This window comes from Anser anser (assembly GCF_964211835.1).
Source record: "Anser anser genome assembly, chromosome: 8".
NCBI classification, from domain to species: Eukaryota; Metazoa; Chordata; class Aves; order Anseriformes; family Anatidae; genus Anser; species Anser anser.
In genome coordinates, this window is record NC_139728.1 from 18,386,726 (window position 1) to 18,414,001 (window position 27,276).

The following is a 27,276-nucleotide window of genomic DNA, read 5'->3' on the forward strand; positions in this document are numbered from 1 at the left end:
AACTGTTACTAAAATCAGTAGATGTATAATGTTTTAATGAAATGTTAAGTTTACTATTATGCTGGTACTATGAGGTATAGCTTTCTGGTAGTGTTCGAGAATTAGTATTTTAAGTTAAGTTAATTTGTATGACCAAAACATACATGGGTCCTAATTCTGTAGTCATTGGCAAATAATTTAAGGAAAAGCAGGCTTGTGACCCATATATATTTTATTCCTAATTGTTATGCATAAAACGTTAAGATTAGCATTAGATCTGTTTGGGTTCATTAGGAGAAATATGCAGCAGAAAGAATCATGTTTTACAAAACAGTCATTGTTTTAATGAACGTATAATTAGTTCTACTGTAATAAAGTGAAAATCTATCCTGTAGATAGATTTTCCTCAAATTTTCTTCACAGGCGTGAAACTCCTAATTTAGTATGGCATCTTCTAAAATATTTTCCCCTGTATATCTTTTCACATTTTACAGAGGAACCATTCAATCATCCTTATGGTTTGCAGTATAAAGATTTGTTCCATCATTAAGGGACATATGGAGACCTTTGCTCGTATTACTTGTTCCATGGGGAATGTTGACTTTTTTGTTTCATTTAAAGAGAAGCAATCTTTAGTGAACCATTCCTGTTTAGAATTCACAAAATGGGAAATACTCCATTCTCACACAGCCACGCTTACCGTCTTATTTCATTTACATTAAAGACTCTTTTTCCACACAAAAATAATTATTTCATACTTACCTAAACCAGTATATTTTACATGTTTAGTAGCAAATCCTCCAACATATTTACTTTTAAATGTAGATATGAGTGTTATAACCTAGCTTCCTTTGTCATTCAGCGAATTGCAGAGGAGACATGTCTATGAAATGTTTTCAGCTTTTGCAGGTGGTGAAAGGACATTGTGGTTTGTCTGATTGTGAGGGTTTTTTTTTTTTTTTTTTTGTAGGAAATTATCAGGAAGTTATCCGGATTGGTAGGAATCATATTACATCTTATTCTGCAGGGGTACCTGCTGAAAGTCTTACAAAAACTTCATTGAAATTATTTTATTTTATTTTATTTTTAATGTAATCTGCTCTGTCGGTGATATCCTGGGGCAGTATGTTGACTTCATTTAATTTTGTATCATTGACAACTGATTCCAGCAGGTTGGAGCCCTTCTCTAGTGAACTGAAGCCATTTGTGATGCACAAAGGATGAGAAGGAGCTCTTCCAAAGGCAGAACTTTACTGCTCTAAGAACAGTTACATTAAGGCCAGCAAAGACAAGGCAGCTCTATTATTTCACCCAATTCGTTAGCACGTATTAGATATAAAATTATAAAAATCCTTTGACAAGGAATTCTTTTTATTTATTGAAGACATAGACTTCTGAAGACAAGAGAGATGTCTTACCTTCTGCCCCATGCAGTGAGAAGAGTGGTATAGCATGGTTGTCCTGGTTCCTGTCAGAAGAGGAATAACATCTCCTGATTATCTGACTACCACTTTTCTACCTACCTTTACATATTTTTGTACCTTGACAGGTGGATCTTTGAGCCACTTGGTCCCAGTACGGTTGAGGTGCTTGGCCCTTTGTAAATATTTTAGCAAAGGCTGAAGTTATTACTATGGCAGTATTGCTGTGTCTAAGTATGATTAATAAAAGCATTTCCTTCTCCACAATAACAGCCCTTTTCCCACACCTGCTGTTACCAATAATTTGGGCTGCAGCAATTTAGTGGCATTGCAGGGTAGCCATACACTCACATACAAGGTTGATCTGTGACAGAGATGTCATCTGCCTTGTTCATGTAGTACCAGTGGGACACACCAACGAACACAGAGAAAAGGAAATTAAGGGAACACACTATTATTTTGTTAGATGAGTCCCACATATGGGGCCAGTATCACTTGCCTGGACAAAACTATCCAGTTTTTTCCTGTACATGTGCTCAGTCCAAAGAAAGAGACCCCTTTTAAGGGAGACACCTCTGATATATCTGCATATCAGCAAAACTGGCTTTTCAATAATGGTACTTTAATGTTGGAGCTTTAACAGCAGTCCACTTCCAAGCAATTTGAAAGAGGTTCTTACCTTGCACATCTTGTGACACGTGAAAACTCTTCTGCCATTGTCTGTAAATGTTTTTGTGTCATATGGAAGAAAAAGCTGTAAGACAGTGGGACGAGCATTCAAAAATATCTCAGCATATGGTCATTTGCCAAATCTGAACGTGCCTAGAAAGTTGAATTTGGGATCCTATAGGGAAGCTTCACAGGGAAGTCCAGAATACTGGCTCACAATATTTTGATTCAGTTCCTGTTTACCATTGAAATTTATTACCATAGCCCCAAAATGTCAGGTGAGTGCTGAGAATACGGATACCGATTCCGTGATCTATGGAGCTGTCAGACATCTTTTTTTTTTTTTTTTTTTTTTTTATTTCTCCTACAGATTTGGGATAGTTTCTTCCTCATTTTATTCTTCCTCACTTATTTTCATGCTCCAAGCTAAAGGGGAAGCATGATTAGTACCTGCACTATGTTGTATACCGTCGGCTTAGGAAGGCTGCAGACCTTTTCATCTAATCAGCACTCGTGTCAACTAATGCAAGTGTAACACTAAACGTGTTCTGATCATCCCCCAGAGAAATGACATTTCATCTCTAGATGTACATTGTGAGGAATTTGAAATGTTTTTCTCATTGGGTTGAACACTGGGTGAATATCAAGAAAACCAGCTAACTTCAAAAGGTCAAATTAGACAATTCTGAGGTGAACAGATGTGACTGTATAAGGTTACAGCTAGGTACTTCATGTGCACTTTTTAGACTTGTGTTGGGAATTGCATTTCTGAAACAGTCTCATAGGTGCTATTATGCAAATTCAAGTGTAAATCACCAGGAGACCAAAAACCAAGCAAGTCTAAACCTTCAGTAATACATTTATTGCACATTAGATGAGTCAAAGCAAAGCCCAAGACATACCCTTTTGTGGAGTAAAACCTTAATTAGATGAAAAATGTACAGTGCTATGACCTGATAAGTTATCTTCAGATTTTTTTTTTGAATGACATTTTTTTTTTTAGTTAATAGGAAATTATCTAAAGAAAAATACTCTTAGATGTCATGTTCTACTGAGTGAAATGTAAGACTTTCTCTAATGAATACCCACTGTTCTCATAGCCATTAACCACAGGTGTCATTGTAGAGTGTGCAGACCTCTGTGTGTATGGGGATAAACAGAAGTGTATTGCAGTAAACAAAATTTAAGGTAATGTATTTTCATTGTGGGATTAGAAAAAGTATTAGTATAATTTGATACAGATATTGTGTGATGAGGTAACGTTATCTAGGCGAAAAATCCTGAAAAAAGAACTACATCCTCATTCCAACAGTTCAGAACATCTCACGTACACTGTATTTTCACTAACGCTCAAACTGTAAAAAGTTCTGGGTATCTATGTTGACCGCACTGATAACAAATGACACACAAAATTTTCAAGCATCCTTTGGATTAATGGATGCAGTGCATGAATTTCTAACTAGTTGGATTTTGCTGCAATTCACAAGTCCAAAAATTGTGGTTTTTCCTCACTGCTGCGCTCTGCAGACTCAACAAGTTCTCTGACTATACAGAATTGATTAGAGATCCCAATGAGAAAAAAGTTTTTAGATTATATTCATTTAATTTTGTAGTTCCTGCATTGAAAATAAACTCAATAGGATAGTTTGTAAAGACAAAATGCAGAGAACAAAAATTAATGTAAGTAGAAAACTAAATATAGCAAATGGTCCCATATTTATATCTCAGTAGTCAGAATACAAATAAACATCTTTGGTGAAAACACATCAGTGCTTCCAATTAAGGTAATATAATTGCATGCTTTGAAGTGGAACAATGGAAAAATCTGACAATCCATTGTATTAATGTGAGGCACAGACTTCAGAGACATATAAAAATAACATTTAATCTGTATAAAGCATCTGTTACTATATACTTTTTGTATAAAATTTGTAATTTGTATAAACACACACATTAGTTCAATAAATAGATACCTACATCATAAATATACATATATGAAATCTGGTCAAATATTTCAATGCTTTCCGGAGCTCATAGCTTAAAAAAAGTCTGAATTTTATACACATTAAATTTAAGTGCATTTTTAGTAGGTAAAGGGGCTACAATGAAAACATGTGGGGCTAAGACCATTTACCAAAGGAGGAGTCATCATGGCCATAACTGGTAGAATTTTTACAAACTGAGAAGCCAGTCTTCATGTACATTTAGTCATTGTAAATTCTTCCTGGACTACCAGCAAGGGTGAAAATTGTCCTAGTGGGTGTTCTGACATTGACATTTTTTCATTAGGAGTACAGTGTAACAAGAAGCTTATTGTAAACAAATATATATATGACCTGTTTGCTAAGATTTTCTGTTTGATGTATACTGTGAAAGTTTTTAAAGATACTAGTGTAACATTGCAACTCTTTTGAGGTCACACAGTGTGGCTATCCCTAGTTTAAAAATAAGGTTTCTCAAAGAAAGAAAAGCAGTAATCAAGTTATATTTATATATTATTAAAATGTTTAGGGTTTAGTCATGGATCAGGACCTTTCCTGTGCTACATTTTGTAAATCTATAGAACATGGAATACCATAAAATCATCCATGGTTCCTGCGGCAGAGAAGGAAAACAAAATCATTTCAGTGCTAGCCTTTTGCTAAGAACCCTCTTAGTATCACCCTCTAGGTATTACTTGGCATTAAACGCAACAGTGACCAGCTTGAGTCACATGTGAACAGGTGGCCTGATCAAGACAGTATTTGTTTAGGCATATTCCATATGTAGGCAGAGGTGGAAAATCTCAAATTCTCAGCTGGATCAATCTGATCATACCCTAGAATGCTGGTGAAGAAGCAACATTTGACTCACAGAGGGGCTCTGTGATACAGCAGAGCCTAGAAAGCCTGGAATAAGATAGATGGAAGTATTCAGTCATGAATAAAGTGAATGAATAAGATGTATGCATCTTTCTTCAACTGAAATTTTCCATTGGCTGTTGTAGTTATTGGTAAGTACAGATTACCAATGCTTCACCACTTATACCAATGATTGAAAAACATAAATTACTAGTGATTTTTCTCATCATATTACATACTTTTTTCTTTCTTGTTTCGAATTTTGTGGTATAGCATTCTTCAGTCAGAATCACCAAAATGAGTATTTATATTTCAGTCTGTTCTCATGGGACTTGTTTGCCTTGATTATAAGATTGGAATCTTATAAGTTAAACATCTACAAAATGACTAAAACAGCTGTTTTGTCATAAATATGTATTTACGGGCAGAGGCATACATTAGTCATTTTTTAAAAGGTATGAGCTGCCGTCATCTTCTTTGCATGCACTCCCACAGCGAAGTGTTCTGTACAGCTAGTTTGGGTCTGCTCACATTGTGATGCATCAGCTGTCCAGAAAAAGGGAGGGCAGATTTACAACAGTGAGTAAGAGTTGTTGACTCTGTAACACCAATGTCTGACCATTGGAGCAGTTTGTCTTAAATACTATTTGGCTACCAGTAGGAAACTGGGCCAGGATGCAACTCCAGGCATGTAGATTTCACATCAGGAAGGCTGAGGGAGATAAAGTGGGTTTAACCCTAGAAGAGGTCATTTAGATCATTGATACAACTTCTAAATGGAACAGGACAGATTCTTTACACCAGCTGGGGGAAAAGGGCCTGTAAAACACTTCTTCTCCCATTTGGAAATGTTTCAGACCTTCTGAGCATTTAATGGCAGGCTACAAAATGGCAGGGCAAAGAATCAGAAGTGTGGGTTGATGCTGACATCAGGAGCTTGTGATTGCATCTGTTTGCTGCTCCCTACACCTGGGATTTGAGTACATGGCCATCCACCAAAGCTCTCTGCTTAGCTAGTCTTCTCCTGAGGGTGCAGGGAGAAAGGAAGGTTTCTTCTGGCCGTGCCTCCTGACATGCTGTTCCTCAGGGCTGTCCACAGAGAGCACTGGCACTGCTGGCTTCCTGGCCAAGGGCCTGGAGCAAGTTTCCAAGCTGAGTCTAGAAAGGCTTTGTGTGCTTTCCACAGTCCTTCTTTGAAAGAATGGCCAGAGACAAAGTAGTTGAGTAAACTGAAAGTTTTGTCAGTGGGGATAAATGAAATGAGAATAGATTAAGTGTGGGTGTAAAGAGCAAGGAATAACAACATCAGTGACTCCTCTTGCTGGTTTGAAGACTGCAGAACCTGCTATTGCATTTGCTGCTGTCTCTGTCTCCGCTTTCATGTATCGCAGCTGCAATGTATTGCCACAATTATAAAATTGTCCTTGCTTTTCGTTCTGGGTTTATTGATGTAAGGGGATTTACACCTGAACTGGCCAGGCCTGAAGCTACAAACCAAAGACATTGTAACATTGTAATGATATAGAAGGGATTGTTCTACATCTCCTTTTTTTTTTTTTTTTTTTTGTACAAATCCCTGTTGCCAGCCCTTTTCATAGGCTGGCATTCATTTACTCCCATTTTTGCACATGATCTAAGGCCACCGTAGCTGAGGGAAGACACAATAGCAGAGTTTGACAGTAATTCAAGTAGTGTGTTCTTCTGGCCTAATGGGATCACAGAATAATTCAGCTTGGAGGGGACCTCACGAGGTCTTTAGTCCATCCGCCAGCTCAAAGCAGGGCCAGCTCAGAGGTCAGACAAGATTGCTCAGGGCTCGAAACCTGTAAGAAAGGAGACTGCACAGCCTCTATGGCTGCTCCACTGCTCAGCTGGCCTCAGGGGTGCCCCCACTAAGCAGCAAACCTTCGCACACAGCCAGTCTGGTGGCAGATGGGGCCACCTCCCCTGCAGTGGGAGGTCTCACTCTACTGTCACTCCTGCATCCTCTCCGTGCTGACCGATGGTTCAGATTTGGCCTGCTCTGACACTACCCAGGACAGAGGTTTCTTCCCCTCACCTTCTGCCAGGGCACTGAAACTGTTTTGCAATTGCAGATCAGGCAGAGAAGGAGCCTTCTGGTTGTTGCCAGGAGCTGCAAGCCTCCAGCCTTCCCTGTCTTGGGAGTCAAAACTATTGTATTTTTTTTGTTCCTGTGGATTCTATGTATTTTTAAGGAATTTTTAGTGTTTGTGAAAAGGACACAACTGAATAATCCAGTAATGAATTCCTAGGGTAATAGTATCTTTACTTTTCCCCATTGGTACAGTATTTCAATCCTGATCTTCAAAAATCTTACCTTGCGGGTTAAGGCAGTAGTTCAGAGTCTATGGCCCTAGGATAGCACCATCCTGACAGACGCTTATCATATAGCGTATGTGTGTCTGACTTTCAGCATGTGTTTAAACACAGGCTCCTACTACATTACTTAGAGAATGCCTGGGGGTGATAGTGATTGTTCACTACTCAGTATTACAATATGGTGTGTTTTTTCAGTAGCTGCTATCTGAAGAAAAGAGAATACAGATTTTTAAATAGAAAGTGCTTATAAAGAATTTATTCCTTACAATATTTTGTCAGTGCTACACTGCCATACCAACACATTCTGAATTCAAGAAAATGAGAAACAAGGATTTATTTATTCTGTGCGCTCCTCAGGTGTTTGAGAGTTAAAAACTAAGTACTGGAGCCAAAGTATAGCTATGCTTTAAGTTTGGAGTGTCACCCCTGAAGTTAATAGAACTATTTCACATATACTTCATTTTAAATGAAATGATAATCTTATTTTTATCAGAAGTAATTATATGGTAATAAGCCTGTAGTTCAGAAATGAGAATGGGCTTGTGAATATGTAGCAAAATATTGGAAGTATTGTAAAGTAGATCATTAGTGGCAGAGTAATAATTTTGAGTGCAAAAGTCTGCTAAGAAACATTTTTTATGCTCTGGCAAAAGGAATAAATACAATCATGAAGGCGTCTTCATCAGTTATTTCCTATGAACACAAGGCAATGATTTGAGCACAGGAAAACAATGATTTTAAAGTACCTTTGCAATACCACTTGACAAATTGTAACAGAAGCCTGCAAGTACCTGTTATTACTTTGCTGTTTATGGAGACTATTTAAAATGTATATGAAGAAAGAAGTGGTGGGAATAATATAGTTGATCATGTTACTGCATAAAAAACTGTATGCACTATATGCTGCATTGCTATGGAATTCAGGTCATCAGGCACCTTAGTATTGTTAGAGCAACAAAAATATTCTATGTTTGAAGGTTTATATTTATACATTTCTGTTACCTTTTGAGCCACGTGTATTTATGTATTTCCCACAGCTTTTGAGCTAAGAAACTTAATAGATTTTTATATTCTTTTTTAAATAAAACACCAGTTAATTTTGGGTGAATTCACCTGAAAACTTCATTGAATTCTGCTAACTCAGCTGCTGTCCTTCAAACAAAAGGACAGCTACGTTTCTGACTGTCAGTTGATCCATTAGTGAGAGTGAGCAAAGTCCTGTTTCTCAGTTCAGCTGCACAGCAAGCTTTTTTCTCTCCTTCACAAATCAGTCATCTTACTAGGAAAACTATGCTTTAAAAATACTTGGGGAAGTGACTGCATAATAGAAATGGCCTGTGTTTGAAGGGGAGTGTGGAAGAAAGCATTGTTTGTTAGATATGGGCTGCTAGATATTAGTTAAAAACAAAATGATGGTGCTTCCAAAAATAAATATTGAAGTAGTTGACATTTTGTTTCTTGTCTCCTCCTGAGGTATTTTTGTACCACTTCCTTTCGTTCTTGAATAATATAATCTTTGTTTCCTTTACAAAGTACTTTCATTGTTTTCCACCATACTTAACTTTCAGGATGGAAACATGATCTAAGGAGAGTATTGTTGTCTGTCAAGATAAAGCACAATGAGTTCTTGTGCAATCTTTCCTTTGTTCTGTTCCCATTTCTAGACAGTTATTTGTGGTCCTTTTCAGCCCTGTAAGTAGTAAGACAATGGAAATCTGTAAGGAAGAATAAAAAGAAATAAAAGATTTTTAGCTGCAAAGAATAAATACCTTGAACATAGTCACAGGTGGGATCATAGGTGACAAGAGTTTCAGCATCCATAATTAAAAAGAAAGTAAGGAAAACAGAAATATAGTAAATTAACAGGCTGGACCAGAAAATGGATGGGGAAAATCCCAACCATTTCGCTCTCCGGCACTAAGGCTAAGCAGATAACTTTTGTTTTAATACTTTTTGTTTGTTTGTTTGTTATTATTTTCTCTTAGTTAGAATTTGCTCTACCTACTATACCTACTAGTATTAGGTACCAGTTAATTTCATTCTCAATTTTATTAACTTCTCCTTATCATAAAATGCTCAGCTTGGCTCCCAGTGAACTTGTCCATGAGCCCTGCCAAAGTTCAGGGCCTGAAGTCACAGATATCTCTTACGCCTTTCCGCGGACTATTCCTACACATTGCAGGGTGTGCGTAGGGGAAGTCTGTCAGCAGTAATCTCATATTACCTCCTCTAGATTCTTTTCATTTCCTCACTGTCTTTACTCTCCTTTGTGGTCAGTCCACATGTGTGTGTAGCAGTATTTGTCAGGCCCAGCTAAGTGGGTGGCTGGGCCAGTTGCATCCTGATAAATGTGCAGAGAGTGCACAGAGGTCAGCCACAGGCGCGTTTTGCAGTGCAAGCAGCACAGGGCCAGATTGCTGTACAGACAGAGGATTAACTATGTGAAAATACAATTCAGACAAGACCCTTGACAAATTTTATGAAAATCATCTGCAATGAGGAATTTGAGGAGGCACTCAGTCCTGCAGTCAGCACTAAATCCCTTGTATTTTACAACCCAATAATCAACCTGCTGCTGTGATTATCAGAGTGGAAGAGGATGAGTGGTGAGAGTAAGTGGCTGTTGGTATGGTGCCCAGACCTACCAGGGCCCTGAAGCAGCTCCAGCAGGAAGCTATCCCCATTTGACATCCTTGCAGTCTAAGCAGACAATGAAGATTTGGGGAAGGTGAGATGCATGTGGAAGGTCTTAATTTGGTTGCCTTTGTCCTGTATTTGTTCTGATCCGAATCCTTTCTTCACTCTTCTTTACTGTCCCAAAGCCAATGAAAAGATGATAATGCCAGGAGACATAGTTGAACACCGTCTCCTGAGAAAAATGTCATCTAATAGTCTGCAGCTTTTCCAGCATTGATTTATTCCCCCAGACATAATTGTCACCAACTACCAGGGCTGCCAACAACTTCAGTAAATTCTCTTTAAGAAAATTTCTTAAGCTCCAGCATTTTGTCTTTTCTTCCCACTCCTCTCCCCCTTCTTTTTTTTCTTCTTTTTCTTTTTCTTTTTTTTTTTTTTTTAAGTCCCATTTCTCACTAGCAGAAGACAAAGTTTACTGGCAGATTAAAAGGCCCACATCAGTAAAACCAGCAATGGTAGCAAACTTGGGTGAAAATATCACTGAACTGTCTTTTTCAATTTTAGTTAAAGAAATTTTTATACCAGTTGATGCTCAGTTTGTGTGAGACCTTTGGCATTTTTAATAAACCAGACTCTCCCTGGGAGGTGTGAAATCCTTTGGGTGGGAATTCATTCAATAAGAATTGCCCAGATAATTCCTACACCAAGATCATGCTTGAAATCTGAGAGCTGCCCGGACTTCCTTGTGCTTTTTGGCTGGATCATGCCTGAACTACTGTGGTCTCATTAGCCCTTACCCACTCCAAAACTGCAGGGAAGAAAGCAGGCAATGCCTTGGAGAGCTGGTCATTTCATAGCAATGGGACGAACGGTTTCCAAGCCAAACAGGATATTAAATACTACAGATACTAGGTTAGTTCAGTCAGTTCATCCTGACTGCATAAAGAGAGATGAGGACTGAAAGGAGGTGAGACTGGAAGTTCCTTTGTGGCCTCCCAGGGTGGCAGCACGTGATAAAGAGGTACAACTGTGGTCCACCTGCTTTTAAGCTTGTGACTGTTTCCCTAGAGTGAGACTGAAGTTAGCAACTCAAGTCTGCCCTCAACGCTGTCTTCATCTGCTTGCAGTCTCCAGTAAGCTCAGCTCAGCTGGAATGGAGGCTCCAGCTTGGAGGCGTCGCTCTTGTTGACACATGTTGCCTTCATCATCCGTGGAGCCCTCTGCTCCAAGAAACACTGATCACAAATTATTGAATAAGAGCCCCAAGAAAATCACATTTTGTATGGATAAGAAAAGTACAGGTGTTTGCTGTAGGCAACTTTCAAGGTCATAAAGATTAGATGTGCTCTTTTATCAGCATAGAAGTTGGGGAGTGGAGTGGATGGAAGAAATAAATATATTCAAAGGACAGGCTATTCTATGTGCATCGTGGAATCCCAGTGTTTCCTTTGAGTTATCTAATACAGCCTCTATGTGGCAGGAGAGTGGTTTGTTTGTAATGAAATTCAGCTTCTCAGATTCTAGGAAAAGTTGAACTCTTGCTGTTTCAGTAACTTCAGAGAGATTTAAGGATGACTGATCAATTGCAGTGCTTTCTTGTATGAGGGGGATGGTTGCTGATTAATGACCTATGACACAAGCTTCACCTGTCCAATGGAAACTGCATACCAGCTGAATACCAAGATAACAAACTAACAAAGAATTTTGTATGTCCCTTATTGAAAAATTGTATGTGGTCTGAAGGTCACTTTAGCAAGTGGAAATACATAGTTATTTTTAATTACACATAAGCCTATTTTATCCTCTAGAATAGCACAGAGGACTGGGAGGAAGTTTTGCCATCAAGTTTGGAGTGTGGACACACTTGTTCTCATTTATTTTATTGGTCTGGAGCTTTTCCCAATGTTAATCCTTTTAGAACTCTGCTCTACAGCTTTTTTTATTTTTACTTTTTACTTTAAAAAAAAAAAAATGAATGTGCTACAACTGACTCCTTGTTTGTAAGCCTGAATCTAGTCTTTTGTTTAGTGAGGACAGACAGATTAGACACACATCTGAATGACCTATTATGCATTGTAAGGGCTGTGTTTAATTGAAAAAAAAAATAACAGCTGCTTAATTTATGGATATGCACAACAGGACAAACATTTTCAACATGGCAAGCAGAACACTCATCATTCATAGAGCTGGCATCGTTTCCTCACGCGTCGCAGTTGCAACAGGAATCTCTTTCTTTCAGAGTTAATTTAGTGCTTTTGAAAGGTGCCGGCTGGTAACCCTGGAGACTGCAGCCCTGCGCTCAGCGCGGAACAGGTGCAGCGCAGGCAGTGACCGGGCAGTGACTGCAGCCTCTGCTCCGGCACCAGCTCGAACTTGCTCACTGCACCGGGAGGGAAAATCATCAAGGGAGACAAAAACGCAGTGCCATGTCCCATGGCCTGTTCCAAGATGCTCTGCACTGGTGCCAATTTGGAGATAGGCATCTGCCTACCAGGAGCTGGGCTTTTCTTAGAAGGGTGATAGTGAACACTGAGAGGTGGTAATGAAGCTTTTGTCAAGGCACCAGCACCTTCTCTTTTACAGAACCATAGAATCATTTAGGTTGGAAAAGACCTCTAAGATCATCAGCAATCCCGTTTAACCCATAGATGTGATATGTGCAGGAAGAAGAACAAGTAAATGACTGGAGGCGTGACAACATGGTCAGGTAGTCCATGCTCTCAGTTCTGTACAGGCATTGTGCTTTGTGCTGCACTCATTAATCTTTTGCGAGTGCTTTTCAGTATGTTATTAGGAAACATCTGTTTAATTTTTCTTATTTCCTTATTGCATTTTCTTGTTTATTCTCAAAATATTCTCCCTAGGGGCAAGAAAGCATGTGTAGGGGAGGCTGAGGTTGGCAGTATTATTGTTGATTGCTTCTTGCTTCTTGCTTTTTTCTTTTTTTTTTCTTTTTTTCTTTTGTTTTCTTTTTTTTTCTTTTGGGGGAGGGGGGACAATGAGTATTTGGTAAAGACAGTAGGATCACAGAAGAAAGCACTGAATTAATTTTTGTCTTCAGTCATTGGGGATGTTCTGTCTTCTGTGTAGACAACCTGTAACTCTGTTACCAAACAGGTAAAGATGTTTTTTAAGGTTTTGGATCCCAGACTTTTATTTAGTCCTTTAAAGTCCTTGAGCCCAGGCTACTGTTTATCTTAAAAGTAGTAACTGAGAATTTTCCTTGATATAAGAATCAATAAGGAGCCAGTGTAGGAGAGAATAGATTTGCTCAGGGCAGCTCATGTATTACAGCATTTTGTTCTAATTGGAGTTTCCTAAGGTGTGATGGCTTCATGCCCAGGAATTATATGGCTGTAATCCAGCTGAGAGGTGACACATGTAAATAACCAAAGGCTGGGCTTCATCTGCCAAGATGGGATGGAGCCTTGTAGCAATCAGTGATAATAGAAACTGCTGCTTACGGATACTGCTATATAACTTAGCTGCCTCAAGGAATCCAAATGCCCTCAAGCTTTGGACTGAACTGGCTAATTTGTCGTCAATATTTTCAATCAAAGACAAATGCCCCTTCCTGCAAATTCTTCATAATGTCTTCCTCTGCCCCTCAGCACTCTGTCTTTTTTAGGTTCAAGTGCAGCCAGGTGTTTTTATAGATGGACTGATCTTATCTAAGTACTTTGTATAGTGGAGTTGTGGGAAAAAAAATAGGAAAAGCTGAATACCCTCATTGTTTTATTGTGACGTAAGTCTAGATAATCTGAGAAATTCACCTAGGTGATTGAGAATACTATAGAGAAGGACTGGAGAAACAATTGACTCTTGTACGATACCACAAATGAAGTAAAACTCCTCATTATTACTCTGACAAGGACTGAACTGAAATCCATGTACTCTTCTCTTAAAAAAAAAAAAAAAAAGGCATCTTCTCACAAACAAATGTTGAATGAATGCATTTGGACAATAAACGTGTATATGTCTTCCACCTATTTATGATCAAAGATCCATTGCTATTTCTAAGCTGTTTCAGTTTCATGGTCCAGATTTACTCTAGGTTGCTTCAGGTGCAGAATATTAGGAACTCTTTCATTTATTTATGGTTAAATTTTGTCTATCTATCTTGTTTATGAGCATTTTAAAGTATGCATAGATTACCACCAAACAATGGTTGAAATTAATTGGATATGCAGGGTGGTCTTATCATTAAGGCTGGGGAAATTATGGCATATTTGAAGGAGAAAGGGAACAGTCCCAGTTTATCCGGATGGCTGGCATGAACACTCATACCAGGATTCAAACGGTTTTCTGTCCTCTTTAACCATCTACCCACCGCTCTGCCACTTGAGGGTGTGCAATATGGTTCTTTATTTAGTCTATGTGCTGGTCAGGCCCACTACAGCTGCACTGCTTGAATTCTTCACAGCTAGACCAGGATGATAGTCCTTGCTACAATGATGCATTGATTAGGTCTGTCAGGGATGTCCTAAGGTTGTTTTTTTTTTCTTTTTATTTATTTATTTTTGCTCTTTTTTCTTAAGCTAGAAAAGACATTGAATTCAAAAGCGCTACGATGCAGGTTGTGATGAAACGCCTGCATTGACGGTATAATGTTGTTTAACAGCTCTGGGCCAGGCAGCCCATAGGATTTGGGAAGGCTTTCCAGTGGATGTCTTCTTTTCGTGTAAAAAGGCGGTAAGTGTGTCTCAAGTCCTTACCGTTACTGGGTGTTTGGTTTCAAAACAAATCTTTGCTATAATCAATAACATCTGAATAACAGCATCTGGTACTGCAGAATTTCAAGCATAGCTTGTAGGTTTAGAAAATGAGAATCAACCATGGATCTAATTATATAAGCTGCTCTCTTGGCACATCTCATCTGGATAGAAGTAAGCAGAACTGGGTATTTTTTAAAAGCCTGGTCTCACAAGATTTCTAGCTTCATTGGGGAGGTCCATTAAGTATTTAAAAGTTAAGGAAGTTACTGAACCTCCCAGCCCTCTGAGACTAACTCTTCACCAGCTGCAGAGACCATTAAATATCTGTATCATATGTTGCATTTTATGAGAAAATAACTACAGCTTTTTTTGCAATCTGAGGGCACTTAACCTCTGGGCAGGATAATGTAGCCTGTGAATTAGGCTGTCAAGGCAGTATAGCCTTTCTTTTTTGGTCTTTAATTTTCAGGCAAAGCCTAAGTATCCACAACTCCAGATCAGTGTAAGTATTACTGTTGCAAAATCTGGTGTGCGAGTCTTAGCATTCGTTGAGGTCAACTGCAAAACTTCCTTTGATTTCAGTGGCAGGTCCACCTTACACTTAGAGGGACGTAATAGGCTAAAACTTATAAGTAGATTTTCTTATTGTTAATTACACTCTAAATTAGTAAATTGATGTATTTTTTCTAAATGTAATTTTTTTTTCACCACCTATTGCTGCTAGTCCATATACTGTTTAATTTGGACAAAAAGGAAAGTTCTTTTATTTTCTGAACTGCACTGTGTTGTACTGTTTGGGTTCACATATAATGCAGAGAAATGTTAAAAACCTAACAAATATTGCTCTGACTGGTATCATTACTGGTGATCCTATATTTTTTGCACATTGATTAGCATGACAATCAGGAACAGCTAGATCAACCTCAGCTCATTTCTTTCTGTGTGAAATTCCCTATTATGTAGTGGACAGCACTACCCATTATCATTCAGGTATTCTGCCTGCCCTACACTTAGAAGTATTTTCATAGTGTTAAGAAAGAATAGTGCCATGGAATATGCTCTCTACCTTCAACAGAAGGGAAAAATGATTTTAAAAAATCTTACCCTGATACAGACCTGATCATGATCTTTGGACATAATCCACTGGGAATTTTTCATTATTTTTTATTTAACATTAAAAAAAAAAAAAAAGAAATTTAAAATATGGTCTGAAAAAATTGAATATAGAGTACATGCTTATGCAGTACTGCCTTGAAGAAAAAAATGAAGACAATGGAAGTCTTCAGCATAATAATATCTGATAAACTAGAAAAAAACTGCATATATCAAGCAAACTACAGTTTACAAGAGACAGACTTCTTTTCATGCATGTGCATAAGGAACTAAGAACAGGCTCATGCTTGAACATAAATGAGAATTTAATTGACAGCTCCCACAATTATCTGGGTAACAATACAATCACATAATTAGTATTAAAATAAATGTGCAAGCCAAAGGTTATTAAAGAAAATGCAGTTTTACTGCAAGAAAGGCTAGTGACAGGAAGATACTAAACTACAGAAATGTGCTTTCAGTCTGTTTAATCATTCTCAAAAGATACACATTTTACTCATAGTGAAATCTGTGATTTGTTTTAGCAGTGTTAGTGTGGGAAAAGCATTAGCTGGAGGGCACATCTTGAAAATGGTCACTAATATGATAATAATTGTGTAAGCAACCAAATGCCGCATCCTAATATGATTTGTAGATGAACACAGTACGTGTTATGAAGATACCACCTTTCTCAGCTTTGGCTGTAGCTGTATCTGACATAGCAGTCTGCCAATGCAACCAAAATAATTGGCAGCCAAACTTGCCTGTTCGCATAAGGTTGTCCTGTTTCCCAGTTCTTAATTCATTTCTACACCTGTGACATACACATACATATTGGAAATAACTATATCCACCTGCCAGTCTAATCGAAAAGGAACTTCTTGGCTTAATTATAGGAAGGAAAGAGCCTGGTTATTTTAAGATCAGTCTAGAAATTGTCATCTTACTGCTAATTTCTGCTCTCCACCTAATTGGTATAACACTGCTTCTGTGTTGTGGGGACTTGCAATGGCCCTGAAGCTATCGTCCATCATTAAGGTAAAAGTTGGAGCGATATAGTTTTAGAGGAGATAAGAATTAATCCTTTATCTATAAAGATGTGTTTCATAGCTCTAACCTGTATTTTGAAATGTTCACTTGTCTAAACTTGCAGCTTATATCACTGATATCCCATATATCTGGGTCACTTATAGCTGTGACATGCAAAGTCACCACCTACACAACTGCTACTTACTATCCTCAAGCAAAATGAAACATTCCAAGGAATGTCTGACTCTATGAAATCTGTGTGCAAAAAAGTTTGGGATTTCATAGATGCTACTATTTACTGTTCTTAGATTTTGTGCTTTTTCTTGTTGTGTTCACGTTTACTTATTTCCTGTTCTTTGCTTTCACTTTTGTGGCATACCAGTATGTTGTCAGGTTATTGAAGTAACACCTCTGCACTAAAAGAAAAAAAAAAAAAAGGTAAAGGATGCAAAGCTTCTGAACAATGCAGTTCTATTTCCACATTAAATGTTCAGATTTTACCCACAAAAAAAAATAATGTTTTCTAAACACTGAGCCAAAGATACTATACAAAAAGTCTATATTTTTCCAAAGAACATAGATATTCTTGCTAGTCCCTGCAAAGCTGATCTCCCCCATCCCCTTTCTGTTTTTCTGTTACCTGCCATAGAATTGAGATTAACTGAAGTTAACAGAAGTTGAGGGGGGGGGGGGGGGGGGACGACACACATTTTAAATTTTAAACAATCTTGAAGAAAAACAATCTCAGAGTTAGAGCATTAGAATGGTGTCAGCATTCCACTGGAAACATTCCTCTGCTTCATCTAAATTCTTTTGTAAACCAAGTCTTTTTGCTGATGTCCTGCCAAATGCATCTTTTGGCTTTTCTGAGGGATTTGGAGCAGACAGCTGATCTGGTTACTGTCTTGAAGTCCCATGCACTCTGGGGGTGTGTTGTTGGCATTGGTCAGCTACTTGAGGACATGCTGCGTTGCCATTTCAGTAACTCTGGCAATCATTTGCATAGAGGAAGATCATGAGCCACTGAGTCTGCCAGACTTAAAGAGAATTGGAAGACCCTCACCGTTTGGTAGACGAGGGAGGGGGGTTTACTCAGCAAAGGAAAATGGAAGTTCCTTATTCCTGCCAGGAGATCTGGTAAAGATATTTGTGCTATACGATGCAGGACTTTTCATCAGGTGAAAAGTCCTTTACATTTTCAAATTCTCTTTAAAAAATTTTGTTCAAACAAAAAGCTTTCCTTGAACTAAGGCAGGGTTTTTTTGACCTCTAAAGCCAGAAGAAAATCTCCCTGCTGAAACAACAAACACAGTGTTTCATTTTATAAAGCCTTTGCTAATTGTAATGCTATTTAATTTAATGTTTCTTTTTTTTTCCCTCCATTTTACTTTTGCAATTGGTCTTTATGCTAAAGAAGAAGAATTCTCGAGAAAATAAATGGCAACTGCTGTTTTCTGTAAGTGGTTTTAATTCATTACATTTCTTTATCCCTCACTCACCCCCTCCCTCTCCTATTACAACAGCTTCTATCTTATGCCACAAGCAAATATAATTTCTGTTGTTGCTTCTTTGCAAAATCCAATTTGTTATGATGTATTATGCATGCCAGTATAATTGCAGAGGAGGAGTTAAACTGAATGACAGTTTAAAGAGGTGCATTCCTTTGGCTGTGTCACTCACAAAGAGCAGCAAAAAGAAAAGTGGGACAAATTGATGCTCTGATGAAAGTATTAATCTGCTGAGATTTCAGATGAAACAATGGGACTGTCCTAATCAAGCCATATCCTCTAGAGAACAAAATGACACCATGGACTCCTGATACAGAGAAAATTACTATAGCCTCAGCAGCACTATCACTTATAATATGTACTGTAGTCTTTGTGTATACATTACTAACAATTAAAAAGGGGCTTGTCAGTACCAATCTTAGCATAAACCTTTTTTTCTAAGAAATGTGAGAGCTTTATGAGATCATGCATAATGAGTTAGTCTTTTGCCATTTATTTTCTTAGAAAGAATAGAATAAAATGTGTAACAATCATAAATAAGAGCAAAATAGCAAGGTAGGTAAGTATTCCAAGTGAAATCTCTTTACAGAAAATGTGTAAGATTTTCACTGCAAATGAGGATAGAGGTTATAAATACAACAAATTACACCTTTGTAATTTTGATGCTGGGGAACATGATGTATCCATTAAAATAATGGTAAAGTGTTTTATACTTTTTATTTTCTTCAACAAATTGCAGTGGTAAAAAAAAAAAAAAACAGCTTTTAAAGTCAAGGTGTTTTATTTTTTTCACTCTTTTACACTACTGTGATACAATTCCTTCGTAATGTTTTAGAGATAACTGCTCTAAGTATGTGTTTGTCATTTGTTTCTGCAGTGTTTCCTGAGACTGTCCTAGACAGCCTAATCAGATGGTAACAGTTGTGTGGGGCAGGAAGACTTAAGCAGTAACCTTTAATGTATTGGAGAATACTTCACGCTTGAACTTTCAAAGTTACCCAGCTGTCTACTATGGGAAAGGACCCCCTCCAATTCAGGGTGATTATTCTCCCCAGCTGCCATGCATTTTCCTACCCCAGGTCTTCAAAAACATTTGGAGAGCTCCTTGTGGTCCTTGAGCAGAGGTAAGAATTTAGTGTTGATCTAAACTAGTTACAAGTCTCTGCAGTACAGATAATGTTCCGCACACAACCGGAAAGTAGGAGGGATCTCTCACAGCCTTGCATCTTGGGAGAATCAGATTAGATAAACAAGCTCTTCAAATGAACGAACAAAAATTTTGCTGATTGAGTGGGAATGGGGCTGCAGAGTTAAATTTTCCACTAGTAGTATCATACCAGCTCTGTCTTCTTCTGGGGTGTTGCATTTTAGAAGAAAGAAAAAGTCCTGTTTTTCTACTGGTTTTTTTACTGTTTTTTTTTTTTTTTACTGTTTTCTACATTTCTACTGGACATCATGAACTAGGCATGGGCAACTTGACTGTCACTCCTAGAGCCTCTGCTCATTAAATATCTAAATATTTGTATGTGCAAATCATCAATTAGCTCAGTCAATCATGCTAAGCTATTTTTTTTGGAAGGTTGTGCTTCCCATAATTGTGAAAGTAAGCCCACTGACCCCCTGAAAGCTTCACCTCTCAGTATATAAATACAATAAACCTTATTAAGGACAATAGGAGATCTAAGAAAAGTAGGCTAGGTTCTCATTCATTGGTAAACTGGTTAGGTATGAATATTACCAGATGATAAAGTATTCTGACATTGTAGGTACAACATTATGAGGTCTCTCCAAGAATCCTGAAATGGAGAAAACAGTCACTTAGTTTTCAAAATATTATTTTTAATGGAAACACAAGTATGCTAACATCACCTACTGTTCCATGAAGCATTGAATTTTCTCCTTAGATCTGTTTTCAGATAGAATCAAATCCCTGCATACTTATGGACTGAACAGGATCCTATGATAATAGTTTTATCCCAGTGAAGATCAATTCAAAGTAAAGACCTCACCCATAAAAGCCTTTTCTGAGTGCTAGTTAGCAAGTCCATTATAAATAGAATCTGTTTATTATTTCCTCTGAGTTGTCTTATCAAATCCTCATAGAAATGATATCTATCTAAAAGGTTCTTTAGAAATTGCAAATAGCCATATAAATTGAAGCAAAGTGATGCTATTCATGAAAATAATCTTTTTACAGGATATTTTTGTACAAAGAGAAATATTATGTTTGGTAATTTCTTTTCAAAGAGACACTTTAGGCTTCTGTAATAAATAGTACTGTTATCAACACGCACACAGAAGTCAAGTGTCTGCAAATTCTTATAGGAATGTCATGTACTTCAGTAACAAGTATTTCTTACAGTCATAGAATTGTATGGTCCTGAATAGAATGGAAGTCCTCAGAAATAAAAATAAAACAAAGCAAAAACCCTTCCAAGTTGCAAGCCTTTTTTGTGCTGGCTACTCCAGCTAGCAAAAAAAAGTAAGGTAACAATATAAATATTGCACATGATTTCAAAGCAAATGGCTGATTTTTTCACAGCGCTTGTGTTTCTCACTGCTTTCAGTGGGTATGTGGATGCCCAGTGCTTGGAGCAGTCAGACCACAAGTGTGGGAGAGAGCAGGCAGCCTCACAAAATGCATCACACCCAGAGGAAAGGTGAACCAGTCAGTATACGGATGCATTTCTGAAATATTCAGCTTCTGAAAGGACTGCACGAGCCTCCGTGAGATAGTCTGGGCATCTGTGTGGCCACCAGCATCAGGATCACAGATCTGCAGAAGGCAACACTGCACACAGTGTTTCAGATCTGACAGAAGCATAGCTACGGTTAATACTAAATGTAAAGCTGAACGAGAGCAACAACAAAAAGGTTGACATCACCTTCCATTTCATAGTGGATGAGAGCCTGCATCAGCACTGACTTCTGAGCAAGAAATCCTGGTGAATATATTTCCTGAGTAAAGAATCTAGCATACCTAGTATACATCAAGTAATTGATTTTAGAAATCAATAGCAAAATAAATAGAAATAAATCAGTGGCCATTTAGCCTCAGTTTAATCACAGTATTATCTCTGGGTATTTTTATTTTTCTGTTCTTTTGTTTGAATGTATGCTTGGACAATGTAATTATAACAAATTTCTCTATGCAGGTCACTCATTTGCCCTCATTATGGGTGAAACACTTCTGATCAAATAGCTCATTATACATGGAAGTAAACAGATGTGAAAGAATTTTGGGAAACCCCTCAACCCACACTGATTTAGACTTTGGAACTGTTTCATGCTGCTCTAAATTGTTCCTGGTAACCAGCAGTCCAAAGAAGACATACAGGTTAGCTGGGATCATGAGTTTATCAATATGATGAATGTCAGCATTCATTAGGAAAAATCTCTTTGTGGAAGATGGCAGGAAAGAAAAAAAGATACAGCAGCTTTGCAGTAGGCTCTCCACAGAATAATCCCTATGATTCAGTTAACTCACTTCAAAGCTGTTTTCTGCTACCTTGTAAGTCTGGCATAACAAGAACAGACCCCACACATTATTATAGGAGAGTGAATCATTCAATCTAAGGAGCCTTTCCCTTATTGCTCTACACATTTTAGCTCAAAGAGGAGTAGAAAGCACCTTTCTTTTAAGGTATTGCATTCCAGTCAGTACTCAGAGTAGGTCATCCGAAAATAGCTGCTGGCATTGTTTTTTCATCTGCTACTTGGATGGATAGGTCAGTTTGAAAAAGATTCCTTCCCTGACTCTTAAACATAAGCTAGAAATGTCATATCAACCCTATTTTTGTAATAATTTCATCTACATTGTTTGGTGATATATGTGAGCATGATTACATATAGGGCCTTGATATATATTAATCACAAGTTAAAAAAAATAAAAATAAATAAACAGTATCAAGGATTTAGTTTGGAGTATTTAATGTAGAAAAATCTTTTCTCATATTAGAAGCAGCTGGTAGAATTCTTTACCTTTTTAAGTACCGGAACTTCCCAAACAAGTTGTTTTTGTCATCCTGTACTATAGGCTGTCTAGGAAAATAACAGGATCACTCTTATTATAGATTAAGCAAAGACCTCTTCATTGAGTCAGTGCCCTTCAACCAAAACTATGTTGTTTTCTACAGACTGTTTTTTAGAACATTTACTAATATTTTATCATGGGAAACTTCAGCATTAGGGCACTGCCCATTTCAGGAAAAAAAAATGGGGTGGGGGGGGTGGGGTGGACGTCACAGATAAAATATGCCTGTGGAGTATTCAGCTGTGTAAGGGAATGACCCCAGATATACAGCAACTTCTTCAGCTCCGTTCCTCCTTGCTGTACAGCATATATTTCACTGGTGGTGTTTAAATCTGCACCTGCTATGACATTAATGTGGTTTCACTGAACAGCCCTGGCAACATCACATTAAAGACTTTCAGAAGTCAAATGTGTGTTTCAGTGAATCACAGCTTCTTACCTAGACTTTGACCTGGAATCACCTCGTACAAAGTCAAGAGCAGACAAGGACAGAATAGTCCCATTGCTTTCACTTGCAGGTGTTCTGTGCAACTTGTAGTAGTTTTGAATGTGCCATGAATTTTATAGGGCCTTTTAAGTCACCTTCAGGTCTGTGTAATTCTGAGCAAAGTGTTCAGATGCTGGGCAGCCCCGGATGGTTGGCAGCCGGAAGGACTCACGCGAAGTTAGTTCACAGTCCTGCTCTTGGCCCGGCATTCACTCCCTGAGCAGTAAGCAATGTAAGCACATAAGATCTTCTCTGAGGCAGTGGTTCCATAAGAAGATTAAACACGAATCCTACTCGAAGTTCCGTCACATGTCATGCAGAATTGGGCCCTGATTCAAGACTAAAGACTTTTTCTTCTATTTTCTGTGCCTTTATGATTCATCTAAGTTTATTGCTTTGTTCTGAAATTTATTAAAAGAAGAAGTGCATATCAAAAGGGAAACAGGTTTCACAATGTTAGCTTTGAAGCCTGTAATCTCCCACAGAAAACCGACTGAAACTTCCAACATGGTTTGCCCCACACAGAGCAGGTGAAAACATGATTTGGAACAGCGTGACAATGTCTCTCAGCTCCGAATGCATCAATTAAAACGAAAATCCTTCTGCCCGCAAATTCTGTCTGTGTTCAATTAGAATGAAAATGTAACAGAAAACTAGATGGATTAAAGAGTACTTGTTTTTCTTTCTCTACAGAAGCCTAAATTCAATATACTGCAACTTTGTTGTTTTGTTTGTGCAGATCTCCTTGCTTGCTTGGTCAGGCATTTTTGTCCCAGACTTCTTTAGCTGGTGAGGCTGCTTGTGCTGCTTGCATTCTTTTCATATTGTGTATACAATGAATTTGTATTATCTATTGTTTGTTCTAAACTTCTGACTTTATTTTGCCAAGGCTATCTGTTTTTAAATTAGTAATTTTCACTCCCTCATACAATTCTTCTAAATTACTTTTTGGAGTACTGGCTATTAATATTTTAGGTAGCTTTGATGTTTTACTTTATAGTCTTCAATTTTATTTTACATTTCACAGGTTCCTAGTTGCAAATAATCCTACAGGCAATTTTCTCACATTGCAACTATTCCTTGAAAGATATGCTAATGTAGCAAGGCACTTGCAATACTGGGGGTTAAGTTAATCACCCAAAATGAGTCGTATTACTGTCAGTGGTATATAAAGACATCCCATAGTGAATTACTAGGCAGACTAGCGTTAAAGTTCCTTTATAAATACCAGAAGCTGAAGATGTGCAGAAATAAGCATTCGTTTCAGAATCCATGGAGCAAAGGAATCTGTTTTTTGTTGTTTCTGGACTCAAAGATACCAAAGAAATACAATGTTTGTCTTTCCTTTAAAAAATCTGCAATATTATTTGGAAAGCCCTCGTGAATCAAAAAAGGAAAAGAAAAGAGAAAAGGAAAAAAATAGCAATTACTCTCTTTATGTTAACGTCTTTGCACAGATAAAGGAATTGTCTTTTTCTCAAGAGAAACAGTAAGAAATTCAGGGCACCTAAGTGCTAAATTGATACATGAGATTATGTCATTTAAAATTAAACTTGGAACAATTCTCATAACTTTAGACTTGTTTACAAGTAGCCAGAAGATATGTGCAGTAGAAATATGTTTATGTATTCTTTATACATTATTTTTCCCAGTATGTTTAAATAGTCCTTTAAATAGAGACAACATTTTAGTCTCCTACATAGTAAACACCCGACAAATATTTCCACATCCCCTATAATTCCAAATGAAGTAAATTTCAGCTAGAATCCATTGGGATGTGAGTGATGAATGTTTTATCCAGGAAAGTTGAACACTGTGGTGAAAATGTACCCCTGTACTTAGAGCTAACCAGCTGCTATCAAACGAAGTGTTCCTCTGGTCTTGCTGAGCACAAAGAAACATTTAGCGAGGAAGGCTGAAGAACATAGTTAGGATCTGCTGCCAGGTCTGATTTTTATTGGTTGCATCAGTTGCAATAGTACAGCACTGTTCTATATGGACAGTAGATTAAGGAGTTTTGGATAGCCTTAATCTCTTCTGTCAGAAGGGTACTTTCTCACCAGACTGACTGTTTAGAGAGAGGCAGAGGTACAGTTCAGAGCCACATTTTAAAGCATCAGTACAGCAGTACTTATAATGATCTAGATTTCTGTTTCTTGTCTGGGAAAAAAATTGAAATAAGATTTAGTTACATTGTAGTGATATGCATTTTTATGAGAACAAATACATTTCAAAGCAGAAAAGATAGGGAGTGTGTGGGAAAGGTTTACGTGGAACACAGTATTTATTTGCCATGCATATTTGATATGCGTTCATTAAATACGCAATAGAAATGTCAACATAATGTGCTGTTTAGATCCTCCAATAAAAACAAACTGCATTGGTATTAAAATTGGAATGCACTAATCTTTGGTTAAATACAAGCCTTATTTGCTATCCAGCAAAGAAATGTTTGGTTGACTGTTGTTAAATAACCATATATTTAATGTAATTTAATTTGCCCCGCATTTATAAAGTCTGATAGAGTGATACTGTGTCAGCGTAACCAGCATTTTCACATACCATCATCTGCCATTATATGTTGGGTTTTTTTCCAACTCTCACCCATTGACATTCATTCACTAACAATTATCACCAGCCCATGCCTAATTCGAGAGTATTTTCACAGTCCCACTGAACCATTGCCAATCCTTCTTACAAAGAGAAAAAAAGCATATATTCTCTTCAAGGAATATTTTTGTGTAACATACGTTCATCTGACACAACCACAACAGCCAAATCTATTCACTACCAAATTAACATATGAGATAGATGGCAGCATTTGAGAGTGGAGATTTAGAACTAAATGCTAAACATTCCTAAGTTAGGGAATTTTGGCTTGTTTGTTTGCCTTTTTTTTTTTTTTTTTTTTTCTTCCTGATATAGTCACATTGACTTAGAAAGTTATTCCTTTTACCAGATTAGACTTAGGCTTTTAGCTCTTTATAATGATGGCTTATACTTACTGAAAAGATTCTTCTACATCATTGCAAAGGTACTTTTAATCATGATATCCAATTAGGAATATAAAATATACCATACGGGATTGTCATCCATGTAAAATACACCATATGGGATTGTCATCCAATCCTTACATGGACCAGCAGTTTAAAAGGAGCTTTAAATTGGGGTTTATACCCTGAAGCATAATAATATCTCTTCTTTATAGCCTTTGCAATTTCATTCTCTGTGAGACTACCTTGAATGTTCCTACTGCCTCTGCGGCTAGTATTTGGAGCAGAGTCTTACTGCACTATACTGTTAACTAAATAATATTTTTAGGAGTTCCATAGGTGTACAATTTATCTAAAAACTGTCTTTCTACAAGTCTTTCGGTAGGTTTACCCAGCAATCAGTCAAGTGCCTGCAGTGTAATGCAGAGAAACCTGAGCTAGATTTAAATTCAAACACTGGTAACAATCTAACCAAGGCAGCACTGAGCTCAGCACAGCCAATTTACTTTGCTGAGAAGCTGGGTAAATTAGCTCATGCTGAGATCTGTGCTGCCGTAGCTGACTGCTGGCAGTGCCCTGGCTCACTAGTTTAAAGCTGGTGTGGGTATCTCTCTGGTGTACTGCAGTCACTGCTGATGTACTCTCACAGTACAGTATATGCATATATTTAATTTATGGCTTTTCTGTTTCAGTGGGTGTCTTTCTGTTGGGTATGTTCCATGTAGGAATTTCCTAATGTTCTTGTTCTGCCATTATTGTTCCAATTTTTCATAACCCACCCTCTTTTCTTTCTCTCTCTCTCTCTCTTTTTTTTTTTTTTTTTTTGGTCTCTTTCCAATCCTGCCAAATGTTTTGAGTTGGGAGTGACCAGAGTAAGAAGGATGTCACCTCCTTCCATATGCTTCATACTGCTGTCTATATCTGAATGTCTGCTGTCTAAAATAAATATCACTACAATGTCCCTAAGAGACTTTAGGGAGATTTAGTTAATGCAATGCCATTCATACTGCTTCCTCTCTACAGCATATCTGGGCCCATTGTCCTGAGGAGTGCACATAGCACATTTACAACAGACCAGAATCCTGAAGAATGTACATACCACATGTTTCAGAACTACAAAGGCATTGTAGTGTGTACTAGATATGCTGGCAAAATTAAGTTGATGAGGGTAATCAGAAATATATATATATACATATTTTAATGAAAAATATCAGTAACTGATGTTCAGTCATTTTTATATTCCCTGTCCAGATGTTGGTATGCCTTTTCTTTCTCTCCTCTTCCTGTTTCCAGTTCTTTGTCCTCTTGTACTCTGTCCGCTGTGAGTCTGACTCTTTAAAAATATGCTTTGATTGATACAACATCCTCTCAGCTCATTAAAAGAATAGAAAGGTCATGCACTGGTTGTGATAAAGTAATTCAGCACATATCTTGGTATTTGTGAAATACAAAGGAAAACATAACGCAGAATTTGTGTTTTACCTCATAAAACAATACTCATTCAAAAGGCTTATTGCAGATGCTTATTTCTTA

The 27,276-nt window shown here is 37.6% G+C and overlaps 1 long non-coding RNA gene across 3 annotated transcripts in view; it reads left to right on the forward strand.

Annotated features, from left to right (window-relative positions):
• Positions 1–27,276, forward strand: part of LOC310903335 — a 581,276-nt gene that overhangs the window by 517,070 nt on the left and 36,930 nt on the right. For all 3 annotated transcript variants that reach the window (XR_014587462.1, XR_014587463.1, XR_014587464.1), the window contains 3 exons: positions 18,137–18,178; positions 19,108–19,354; positions 21,386–21,567. This is a non-coding gene — a long non-coding RNA (uncharacterized lncRNA). The remainder of the gene's footprint in view (positions 1–18,136; positions 18,179–19,107; positions 19,355–21,385; positions 21,568–27,276) is intronic.